General features: G+C 41.1%; 1 protein-coding gene across 1 annotated transcript in view; it reads right to left on the reverse strand.

The window, feature by feature from the left end:
- LOC122792225 (CUB and sushi domain-containing protein 1-like) overlaps positions 1 to 12,500 on the reverse strand; it is a 3,080,606-nt gene that overhangs the window by 2,310,815 nt on the left and 757,291 nt on the right. The gene's annotated exons all lie outside the window — the stretch shown is intronic.

A 12,500-nucleotide genomic window follows, 5' to 3' on the forward strand; every position in this document is an offset into this window, starting at 1 on the left:
TTGGTATAGCAGTAGCAGCATTGCTGGCCTTGTTTAGTGGATTGGTTTAGCAGTAACAGTACTGCTGGGCTTGTTCAGTGCCTTGGTATGGAAGTGACAGTACTGTTGGTCTTGTTCAGTGCATTGGTAAAACATAACAGTACTGCTGGCCTTGTTCAGTGAACTGGTATAGCAGTAACAGTAACCTTGTTCAGTGCATTAATATAGCAGTAACAGTATTGCCGGACTTGTTCAGTGCATTGATATAGCAGTAGCAGTACTGCTGGCCTTGTTCGGTGCATTGGTTTATCAGTAACAGTACTGCTGGCCTTGTTTGGTGCCTTGGTGTAGAAGTAGCAGTAACAGTAACCTTGTTCAGTGTAATGATATAACAGTAACACAACTGCTGGCCTTGTTCAGTGCATTGCTATAGCAGTAAGAGTACTGCTGGCCTTGTTCAGTGCATTGCTATAGCAGTAACAGTACTGCAGGCCTTGTTCAGTGCACTGTTATAGCAGTAACAGTACCACTGGACTTGTTCAGTCCATTGGTTTAGCAGTAATAGAACTGTTGGTCTTGTTCAATGCATTGGGATAGGAGTAGCAGTACTGCTGGCCTTGTTCAGAGCATTTGCATAGCAGTAACAGTACCACACTGGCCTTGTTCAGTGCATTGGTATAGCAGTAAAAGTACTGCTAGCCTTGTACTAGTCTATGGTGATTATATAAGTGCTGAAGTTAGTCATGTGATGGATGAATCCGATTCAGTGCATTGGTATAGCAGAAACAGTACTGCTGGACTTGTTCAGTGCGTTGGCATAGCAGTAGCAGTACTTCTGGCAGTGTTGGCCTTGTTCACTGCATTGGTATAGCAGTAACAGTACTGTTGGCCTTGTTCAGTGCATTGGTATAGAAGTAACAGTACTGTTGGCCTGGTTTTGTGCACTAGTATAGCATAACAGTACTGCTGGCCTTGTTCAGTGCATTAGTATAGCAGTGACAGTAACTTTGTTCAGCACATTGCTATAGCTGTAACAGTACTGCCGGCCTTGTTCAGTGCATTGATATAGCAGTAACAGTACTGTCGGCCTTGTTCAGTGCACTGTTATAGCAGTAACAGTACTACTGGACTTGTTCAGTGCATTGGTTTAGCAGTCATAGTACTGTTGGCCTTGTTCAGTGCATTGGTATAGCAGTAGCAGTACTGCTGGCCTTGTTCAGAGCATTTGCATAGCAGTAACAGTACCACACTGGCCTTGTTCAGTGCATTGGTATAGCAGTAACAGTACTGCTAGCCTTGTACTAGTCTGTGGTGATTATATAAGTGCTGAAGTTAGTCATGTGATGGATGAATCTGATTATCTACAGCTCAGTCTATGCCTGCAATCGTTTGGGTAGTTCCAAATATGATAAGATCGTGGATACAAGTGAAATAACTAAGCTTCCTTTACAGAGTTGTGGAGCTCAGTCTCCGTGACAAAGTGACAAGCTCAATACTCAGGCAGGATGATGCATCAGATCCTTGATCTTCTGCTACTTTAAGCTGAAAGGAGACAGTTGAAGTGGTTTTATCTCCTTCTGAGATACCGCAGGACCTCTCACAGGTGAGAAAGCAGGCTAGAATCCCTTAAGCAGACCAAGGAAATGCTGGGGAAATGACATCTATCAGTTTGTCAGGCAATATCTAAGAATCCCATGGAATAAGGTACAGTCTGATCTTGCTGCCTCAAAGACTCACTAGCAAAAGCAGTTTTAAGGATGAATGGATGGATGGATGGATGGATGGATGGATGGATAGATGGACAGATGGATATGTTACTTCATGCTGCATGGTAAGTAAGTCAATCCAGTACTGAAAAAAAGAAAGAATGTTAATTAAATTTATTCCAAAAATTCTGTACTTATAGCCCTTCCTTTAACTTTGGTTTTCATTTGTCATTTTTAAATTTCCAAAGTCATTCTCTCACGCATAGTTGTCATATTCTTTGTTCGAGAATCAAGAAGAATGCCATCAAATAATGGGGTACAAGGGATGAAAATCAGGAGCAATTTTTAAATTTTACTCTTAATTCATTCTGAACATTAACAGAACAGCAGCATACATTTCCTAAAGAAAAAGAATACAACTCTAACATCTGGCATCACTGGCTAACTGTATTCCCTAGTCATTTACCAGAAAATCAAATATTTTACGAGAGCAAAAATATGAAACAAAGTCGGGGGCATTCTGCAAATAGCTGTCATGATTTCAGACCGCTAGAATGCTGAGTCTTAAATGAATTCCTGCAAGAGGAGCAACAGAGCTTATAATCTAAATATGGTTGAAACATTTTAACAATGAAATACATCATACTATTTTATAACTGCAAACCATAAAACAACTTGTACAACTTCCCACTTTTCAGTGAGCTCTAATCTTCAAGATTGATTTTGAATAGTATGTAAATCCATTTTAACTTTCTGATTTTTCAGCTTGTTTATTATACTGTGAACATTTTAATGACTACAGCTTGAAACCTGCATCTGTGCCATCTGGATTTCAATAAGTTAAACAAGTTATCTAACAGCTGTGTTGCTTTTTGTTATTCATATTATCCAACATCTGTGTGACTTTAGGTTGCATTGTGACTTATCAACTACTACCCAAACCAAGTGTTAGCACTTTAAATTCTTTGTATGTCAACTAACCTAATGCAAACTGCTAGATTTTACAATGAAATTCCATCAGTAAAAATTCCAAGTGTCAAGCATATCTACTACAAAAATAGCAAATTTAAATGTGAGCTACACTCCCACAATCTCTCTCATGGGAATATTAGAAATTCTTTCTAAACCTACCCACCTGCAAGGTTACATCTGCACCTAGTGTGGAATACACTGGACAACATCCCACTTTTCACCATCTGGTAGGAAATTATGGCATATATAACAACCTTTCAACTCTACCCAGCTTAAACATAAATGGACTTAAAAAGATCTGCCAGTGAAATTAAAGTTGCAAGCTCACTTATACAGCAAATTGTTAACTTGAGATATAAATTTAAATTATAAGAATATTTTAGTAGCTCACTCCAGATTTGAAAGGACAGCTGAAATCATTACTAAATTATTTTCTTAACTGCAATCCTATGTTTCTCCATTCTGAAAGTATATGAGAAGATGGGTAATAAGTGGGGACCATGGCTGAAGTTAATGAATGTGGTATACTTGGCACAATGCAAAACAGTACAGCAGTGACGCCATATTCATAAATGGCCACCAACCTTATTATAGAGACAACCACTTCTAGTCTAAAACCTGTTTATAGAGACAGCCACCACTGGGCTAAAATAGACAAGCTATCCTAAGTGACATAAAGAAGTGACTTGAACTCAGATTTCAGAAAGAAAACCCTTTAGTGTGAAGTATCCATTATCAGTGGTGGGCTCTGCATTGTAAGTAGGAATATCAAAACATTACTGCGAGTAGTATATTCCCTTCTACAATACGATTCCAGTTACAACCCCATACACAACTTGTCAAAGTTTATTTGCTACTTCTTCCTCTGCCAACCTTTCCAAATTCTTCTTTAGCTATACTAGTAAAACTAAGGAACAACACCTAGCACTGCTCTGAACAAATACATAATATCAACACCTATTCTGTCCCTTTAGACATTGATAACATACCAGCAAACACATTTGGTGCAAATATTACACCAGAGATGAATATACAAAGCCCTCTAATCTCTGAATCTCTCACGCCTCCTTCACCACTAAAGAACATGTACTGATGGTACTCTCCAAGACTAAAAATACTTCCTCCATGAGGCATGACAATATACCTGGCTACTAAATAAACAGCAATAAACAAGCTTAGGTTAAACTATTTAACCTGAGTTTAGCCATGCTCTTTGTCCCTGAGGTTTGTCACTCTGCAATAGTGATGCCACTCCACAAAGGTGTCCCCAGCACTGACCCCAGGAATTATGGGCCCATCAGCCTGATGAGTCATTTGGAAAACCATGGAATATTTTATATCTGACCATAAGACGTATGATATTAAGCATATCATCAGGTCAGACCCTACAGAAGCTCAGCTTTGAGAGGGGTAGATTGTACCCAATGAATCTGGTTAACTTCTTTGAAACTGTAACACATACTGCTGACAGCAGCCATACTATCTATACAACATGCCTTTATCTGGTGAAGGCATTTGACACCATAAAATTACAAATAGATCCTTATGTGGTAGGATGAATATAAAATTGTTTAAAAAATAGAGTCCATATGATGAGGGTAACAGATGCATCACCAGAAACTAGGAAAGTGACCAGTGGTGTCCTGCAGGTCTCATTGTTGGGACATCTTTTGTTTATTATTTACTTTTCTGATCTCCAGACCATGAACCATGACCTTTGACTAAACAAATATGAAGATCACTGTAAACTGGGAGTCTTTGTCAACCCCCCCCCCAATTCCAAGCCCTTCAGCAGGAACTTACACTCATAAATACCTAGTGTAATAAAAGTGTCTCAAATTAAATGATAAAAAGCACACAATTTCATATTTAGTACACAACCCCTTTACCAAACATGCAACACTGACAGCACCTGCTCTCCAAAATGAGAATGTTGTTAAATAACTTTGACCCTGGATACATAATTCCCTCTCCTTTAATCATCATTTAATGACAATATTAAAAAATTCCTTCTCCTTAGTGCAGTCATTTTCCAAAGGAATATCATCCAGATTTAAAGATGTCATTGTCCCCTTATATTCAGCATTGCTACTTGTTTTAAAGATGTCATTGTCCCCTTGTATTCAGCATTGCTACTTGTTTTAAAGATGTCATTGTCCCCTTATATTCAGCATTGCTACTTGTTTTAAAAATGTCATTGCCCCCTTATATTCAGCATTGCTACTTGTTTTAAAGATGTCATTGTCCCCTTATATTCAGCATTGCTACTTGCTTTAAAGATTTCATTGTCCCCTTATATTCAGCATTGCTACTTGTTTTAAAGATGTCATTGCCCCCATATATTCAGCATTGCTACTTGTTTTAAAAATGTCATTGTCCCCTTATATTCAGCATTGCTACTTGTTTTAAAGATGTCATTGTCCCCTTATATTCAGCATTGTTACTTGTTTTAAAGATGTCATTGTCCCCTTATATTCAGCACTGCTACTTGTTAAGTACAATGCTACCCTTGGGATGTGACTCACTAGGCATACCAGTCAACGAGAAAGACTGCAGAGGTTCCTGTTCTTGGTTGTAGTTTAAATTTGGTGACTTTTGCAGTGCCCGTCCCACTGTAGATTTGATCTAAGACACTCCCCCAGGCCCATCTCATTACCGCATTCTACCTAATAAACCATTTCTGCAATTGCTTTTAGTCCTTTTTAATTTAATTACATTTTTTCAAACTGTGTGTGGACTAATATTGCTACATATTCAAGTGTGCCAGCTTGCACTGCATGAGAATTGTATTTACTACTGCTTTTGCTACTTTTCTGAAAAAAAAAAATTCATCTGCTTTTACTGTACTTGTGTTTCTTCCTACTTTATTTTGCTTTTAAGGCCATCTTAAAAGTACTCAATTGTATTTATTACTGCTTGGTGTAACTCATTCTAAGCCTTTTAGTTTAAACACTTGGGCTTCAGACCAGTTGTTTTACATTAAGAGGGTTTGTGGTCTGCACTGTAGTGGCAGAACAGGTAGCTTACATCCTTCTAAGTTGGGAACTGCTGATTGAGGGCTCAGTGTCTGTTATTCTAAAAGTGTATTAATTCTGGTTTAAGCACTTGGGCTTTCAGGCCAGTTATTTTACATTAAGAGTGTTCGTGGTCTGCACTCTTGTGGGAGGAGAGGCTGGACTCTGTCCTTCTGAGCTGGGAATTTCTGGTTAAAGGCTTATAGTGCATGCATATCTGAACTGCTTCTTACTGAAATTGGTACACCTTGCTTGCTGTAGCATAGACTAGATCCAGGCCTGCTGAATCTAGCTTTGTTTGTATGCTTGTTGTTTATTTGCTTGTTATTTCCCTGGAACGCTAATTCCACCTAAAACGCGGCTTCTCAGCGCTTCTGTGGATCCCTAGTGATATCTGCATTGCTTATTGTACTTATTTCCTTGTTTCACTTGAAAGAAAGTTACTGTTTGTCATTTTTGCATTTAAGTTACCTGTAACACATTGCACTTAAGTTACCTGGCACTTGCTCACTAAAGCAACTATATAAGTCAGCACTAAAAATTAAAAGCACTACACCCTCACTCCCCATTGGCCCTTGTTTTCAATTATAAAAAAATTCCCAATATTATTCTAGCATGTCCAAAGGTCAGCTGTCAATCTCCTTTCCGGTCCAGCTGGTGAATCTGTGAATCTTGAGGCAATGTTACAACTGCCTCATGTACACAGACAACCCTCTCCTCCTCCCAACAAATTCCAACACATGTGAGAGATGCAACCATATAACCAAACTGGAGGCTAAGCTCTCTCAACTCAGTACTGGCATAACCAGTCAGGAGGAGAAGGAAACCACACTCACTACAATTCCAGTCTCACATAGACCTACCACGACAGCAAACCAAACACATAATCACACAAAAACATACTCAGAGGCTCTAAATAAAGATCTGCCTAAGCAGCAGAGACCTCCAAAGCAGACACCCAAGCAACCGCTACCCCAAAACAAAACACGTGCAACACATATCTCACAAAGCCAGTGTGCTGAGCAGTCACAGCCCTTAAGGCTAAACAACACACCTGATACACTTGTAATAGGTGACGCTATCGTCAGGCACACAGACGTCCCGCTCACCAGGCTGAACAAGGGGAAGGTCACGGTGAGCAGCCTGTCGGGCGCTAGGATCCGCCACATAACACAAGCACTCAGGTCACTCCAAGGCAAGTACAAATATGACTCGGTCATTGTCCATGCTGGTGTGAATGACCTGAGACATACCTCCCTGGACTACATGAAAAGAGACATAGAGGAGCTCTCTGAGCATGTAGCCCAGGCCGGTATGACCCTGACCTTGAGTAACATCTTACCCTCACCAAGAATGATACCACAATATGAAGACAAGATGATCAATTTCAACAATTGGCTTAAGTACTGGTGTCATTCAAAGGGGATCCAATGCCTGTCAGCCTGGGATGATATGCTCGACAAGCCACTATGCTTCGCTAGGGATGGCTTGCACGAAGCATCAGAGACTATCCATGTGCAACTAACAGTGGGTAAAACTGCCTTCCAGTTTATAGCCTGCTACAGGCCAACCTCCCAAACCCAGGAACCCCACTCGGCCTTCCTGAGAACACTGGAAAATATGAAGGTCTCTCCAAACACCATTATATTGGTCGACTTCAACTACCCAAACATAGACTGGGAGCATTACTCTAGCTCCAACACCCTAGCCCAAAGGTTCCTAGAATTCATAAACTCAAATGCTATGGAACAACTTGTTACCACTCCCACAAGAGGGGAAAACATACTGGACCTGATCATCACCAACATGGGGACTCTATGCTCCAGACCAGAAGTGTATCCCTCACTGGTAATATCAGACCATAAACTGATCTCACTGGATATTCACATCCCGACCCCACCCCCTGCCCAGAAAACCACAGTGAAAAACTTCTCTAAAGCAAATTTCACACTCCTCAAAACTGAGGTGGAATCCTTCAAAGCCCCCGGGCCTGTGGAAAATATGGCCCAGACCGCAGAATCCTTTATAAATGCATTCTATGAACACCTTCAGGAATGCATGGATCATGCAATCCCAAATAAAACCAAGACCCAATCCTCCAAAGGCAGACGTCCTGTCTGGTGGACCCCAGACATAAACAAACTACAATAGAAGGAGGAAGCTACTACATGATAGAGCAAAATCCAAAAAAGGGAAGGCATCTCTGATCAGTATTAGCAAAAAACTAAGGGCATTCATGAAATCGTCTAAGGCCAGCTTCGAGAGAAAAATTGCACAGGACACTAAGGACAATCACAAGGCTTTCTTTAGTTATGTTAGGAACCTGGGTGGGAATTCCCAGATATGCTCAGAATTAGTCCAAAATGACAAAAAATACACCGAACCCACAGACATTGCCAACATCCTAGCTGACAGGTTCAGCGCAGACTCCCCCCCCCCCTCCCCACCAAAAGGGCAAATATCTATCCCAGCAGAGTGCTGCCCCCCTGACATCTCAGATGCTCAGGTAAGAGCCGCCCTCTCCAAAGCAAAAAACACAGCATCAATGGGACCAGACGGTGTCCTGGGCTGCATCCTACATGAACTCCAAGAAGAGCTAAACCGAAACATAAAACTACTGTTCAATCTCAGCCTTACTACAGGATATGTACCGAAAGAGTGGCGTACAGCAACAGTAGTCCCTCTCCACAAAGGTTGTGCCTCAATGGACCCTGGAAACTATCGCCCCATAAGCCTGACTAGCTTGGTCTGCAAAGCTATGGAAAGGATCATCATGGACCTCATAAATAAAGATATTGGGGACCTACAGACACTGGATCCTACCCAGTTCGGCTTTGTTAAGGGCAGATCCTACCTCTTAAACCTGGTCGACTTCTTTGAAACAGTCACCAAGGCCATTGACGAAGGGAAGGTGGTCCACACAGCCTACCTGGACCTCGCAAAAGCCTTCAATACAATACCCCACTCGGGCATTATAGATAAGCTCACCAGCTTAAATATAAACCCCTATGTCACTAGATGGGTTGCAAACTGGCTCAAGGACAGAACCCACATGGTTAGAATTGCTGGAGCCATGTCAGACTCCAAACCAGTTACAAGTGGCGTCCCACAAGGCTCAGTCCTGGGACCTCTCTTGTTCGGTATATATTTCTCAGAGGTACAGGCCAACACAGAAGGACTGTGGCTGATCAAGTTCGCAGATGACTGCAAACTGGGCGCCATAATCGACTCTCCAGCCGACACAAGCATCCTCCAAAAGGGCCTCATAGAAACAGACAACTGGTGCCAGAGCCATGGCCTCAAGCTAAATGCCAAAAAGTGTATAGTCATCCCCTTTGGCAAAAACAAACTGACCACAAATTACCACATAGGTGGTAATCCATTAAGTACAGAAGAAGTAATTAGGGACCTGGAGACCCAAGTTGATAGCAATCTCTCATTTGACAACCACGTGGCCAAAGTGGTTAGAAAAACATTTTATATAGCCCACCTAATCATGAAGTGATTCACATCTAGATTAGGGGAGGTCATCGTGCCTCTTTACTCATCCCTCATCAGGCTCATAATTGAGTACAATGCCCCTTTTGAGATGTACCTTACCAAACACCTGAAGCAACTGGAAAGACCCCAAAAGTACCTCACCAAGAGGATCAAAGGGCTCAAACAGATGCCATATGCTGCCCGGTTAAAGAAACTCCAGCTCTACTCAGTGGCATACCGCCTGCTCAGAGGCGACCTGTGCCTGACGTATAAAGCCATGTCCAACCCGGAATTAAGGGACATGCTGCACCTCAAAAAATCCAAATCCCATCGAGCTACAAACTCGAGAGACTTGAACCTCAGCACTGAAATAAATAGGACATGCTGGAGGGACAGATTCATAACCCAGAGGCTCCCTTCACTCTGGAATAAAATCCCAGTCCAGGTTAGGCAGAGTTCCTCATTGACTCTCTTCAAGAGGAATCTTGATGAGTGGATGGGAGATCATAGGTTTACCCCGGGTATTACTTCTGTGTCACTGTTAGACAGAGGCACAGTATACTAACCTCGAAAAAGGGCATAGCAAAATTAATTTAAAATGGGTGGCGAAAGCCAAACATACTCTGGCTAGGCTTATAAATGCCCTAGGGCAGATAGCCTAGTATGAACCTTTGAACCTATGAACCTAACTAAAAAGATAACTGCTGAAAAAACTTTAAGCTTCCAGTAAAGACTGAAAGTTGTTGTTGTTTCTTTTGGCTTATCCCGGTTAGGGGTCGCCACAGTGGAACTCCGGTCCACTAATGTTTGGTAGTGGATTTTTACGTGCCGAGTTACCAGCCCTGACACACAACCTTCAATGAAGGCACGCCCATTCATGCATGTCTCCACACAGAAGATGCTCTAGCTGAGAATCGAATGCGACAACGTCTTGCTGTGAGGTGACAATGCTACCGCAGGACCACTGTCCCTTTTTCAGTATGTTATAGACTCCTGAGGGCTGATGTGTGCCTTGCCTTCTGTGCAATTAGCAACCCATTGGTACTGGATCTCTTGCATCTCCAAAAATCAGAGCATGGATCTAAATCTTCATCCGCAAATAACTGAAACATGGGGAGAGGCATGTTATTTATGCATCACCTTCCTCACCTATGGAATAGACTTCTGCTGCAAATAAAACAGTGTGATATAGTATATTCCTTTAAATGAGAACTGGGTGATTGACTGTGCATTCAAAAACTCACTCCTGGCTTACTGGCCTAGCCTTCCCAAAAGAAAGTTGGTACAGTCTAAGGATGGGAAGTAACGCAGTGTAAATGCTCACAAACAAAGATACTTTGCATATCCTATAATCTTATTGTCCTAAAGCCTCCCAGCTCAGTGAATTAACACTCAGACATTACAATACCTCTATAAGACATGTCAGAAGCATTGCATCCAAATTACCTGATAACACATTAGTATGTTACCCTGGCCATTCCATGCAGCCCTACATATTTCGTAATGAGGTGTATAACAAGCCACTGACATTAACACCATTGTACTCAGTAGGTTTTTATTGCACTGCACTAACAAGGTAATGCAGCACAGCACTGCACACTAACAGATTACCCTATACTGCATTCCATTTACTTACCTTTAGGGTACATATCTTAAAATACTGGCCCTTGCATAAAAGTAGGAGACTGGAGTACCAGCCTTAATGTGGTTGTGAATTTACCTAGATCAGACTTTTTGAAATAGTTAGTCTGGGCTTGATTGACTATAAAAATGAGTTATCTTTAAAACTCAGAGTACAGATGCTAAGAAAGCTTGCTTTAAAATTACTCACTGCTGAGTGTGAAGAAGATGGAATGAAAATCAGCAATTCCAAATGGATCCACTGTGAAACCCCAGATGAAAAGACACTAAGGAACCACCACATCTCCAAATTAAAATTTCTAAAATAACAAAATGGTAAAAGATGAAACAGTAAACATTTTTTGGAAAGTGGTAAGCCTTCCTCCTCTGTGCCACCCCCATTTGGAGGGAAGCCCCTTTCGTACAAGCTTATATATATATATATATATATATATATATATATATATATAGATATATATAGAGATATATAAATATATAAATATATATATATATATATATATATATATATATATATATATATATATATATACACATATATATATATATATATATATATATATATATATATATATATATATATACACCATTTCCATAGTCACACAAATATGAAGAAGGGAGAAATATGTCAAACCAATTAATCGCTAACAATGTACATTTAGGAGCTTCATTGGCAGTGATTTCTTATGGAAAACAGTACTCTGCATTTTGTTCCTCTGCATCTTGTGGTTTGGGACTTGATGCTCAGGAAATCTGATCTCAACCAGCTGTAGATATACTCCCAATCAGAAATCCCAACTCTAGTCCCAAAACCAGGAGACTGCTCCTGACATTTATGGGTAAAGAGCAACCTAAGGTGAAGATGAAGTATCTCAAGGTCTTCTTTACAATCTATGGGGCTTGTGATACAGACCAGTGTGTGGATGCAGCAGGGTAAAAGGTCTTGTGATACAGACCAGTAAGTGGTGCAGCAGGGTAGAGGGGCTTGGGATACAGACCAGTGAGTAGATGCAGCAGGGTAGAGGGGCTTGGGATACAGACCAGTGAGTAGATGCAGCAGGGTAGAGGGGCTTGGGATACAGACCAGTGAGTGGATGTAGCAGCAGCAGCAGGGACAGCAGTTCCCTAGGCATCATGTCAGACTGTGGTGGTGAAAAATTAAATGAATCTGAAAACAAAGCTATAAATATAGTAGTCAGTCTAGGCCCCCATCCTTACCTATGGCCATGACCTTTTGCGTGCATCTGAAAGGATGAGGCCATGCATACAAACAGCACAAATAAGGTTTCTTTGTTGCTGGGCTAACTCTCCATGACTAATTGAGAGCTTGGTAATGTAGGAAGATATCCTAGTACAACAACTGTTTCTTTATGGAGGAGATGGCTGAGGTGGTTTGGGTACCTTATGTCCCCTTGTTGCCTGTCACAGCTGACACAGCCCAGTGCAGAAAAGCCAATGGGCAAACTTGTGACACTTTGGTGGAATTATGTCTCATAGTTTGAGAATGTCTAGGGATCCCATGGGTTCTTCTATGAAACAACAACTTCATGAAAGCCAACAAGCCAAAAAGGATGGACAAAAGGCCCAGAAACACAGAAGGATGGAAAAATCAGTTTTATTCACTTTTTGCATGGGAACAAACATTGCTGCACCCCCCACAGTTATATATGCCCACTCTATAGCCACACCAAACTGAAGAAGGAAAAAATCT

Source organism: Protopterus annectens, chromosome 1.part2 (genome assembly GCF_019279795.1).
Source record: "Protopterus annectens isolate FY-2018-M chromosome 1.part2, PAN1.0, whole genome shotgun sequence".
Taxonomy (NCBI): Eukaryota; Metazoa; Chordata; order Ceratodontiformes; family Protopteridae; genus Protopterus; species Protopterus annectens.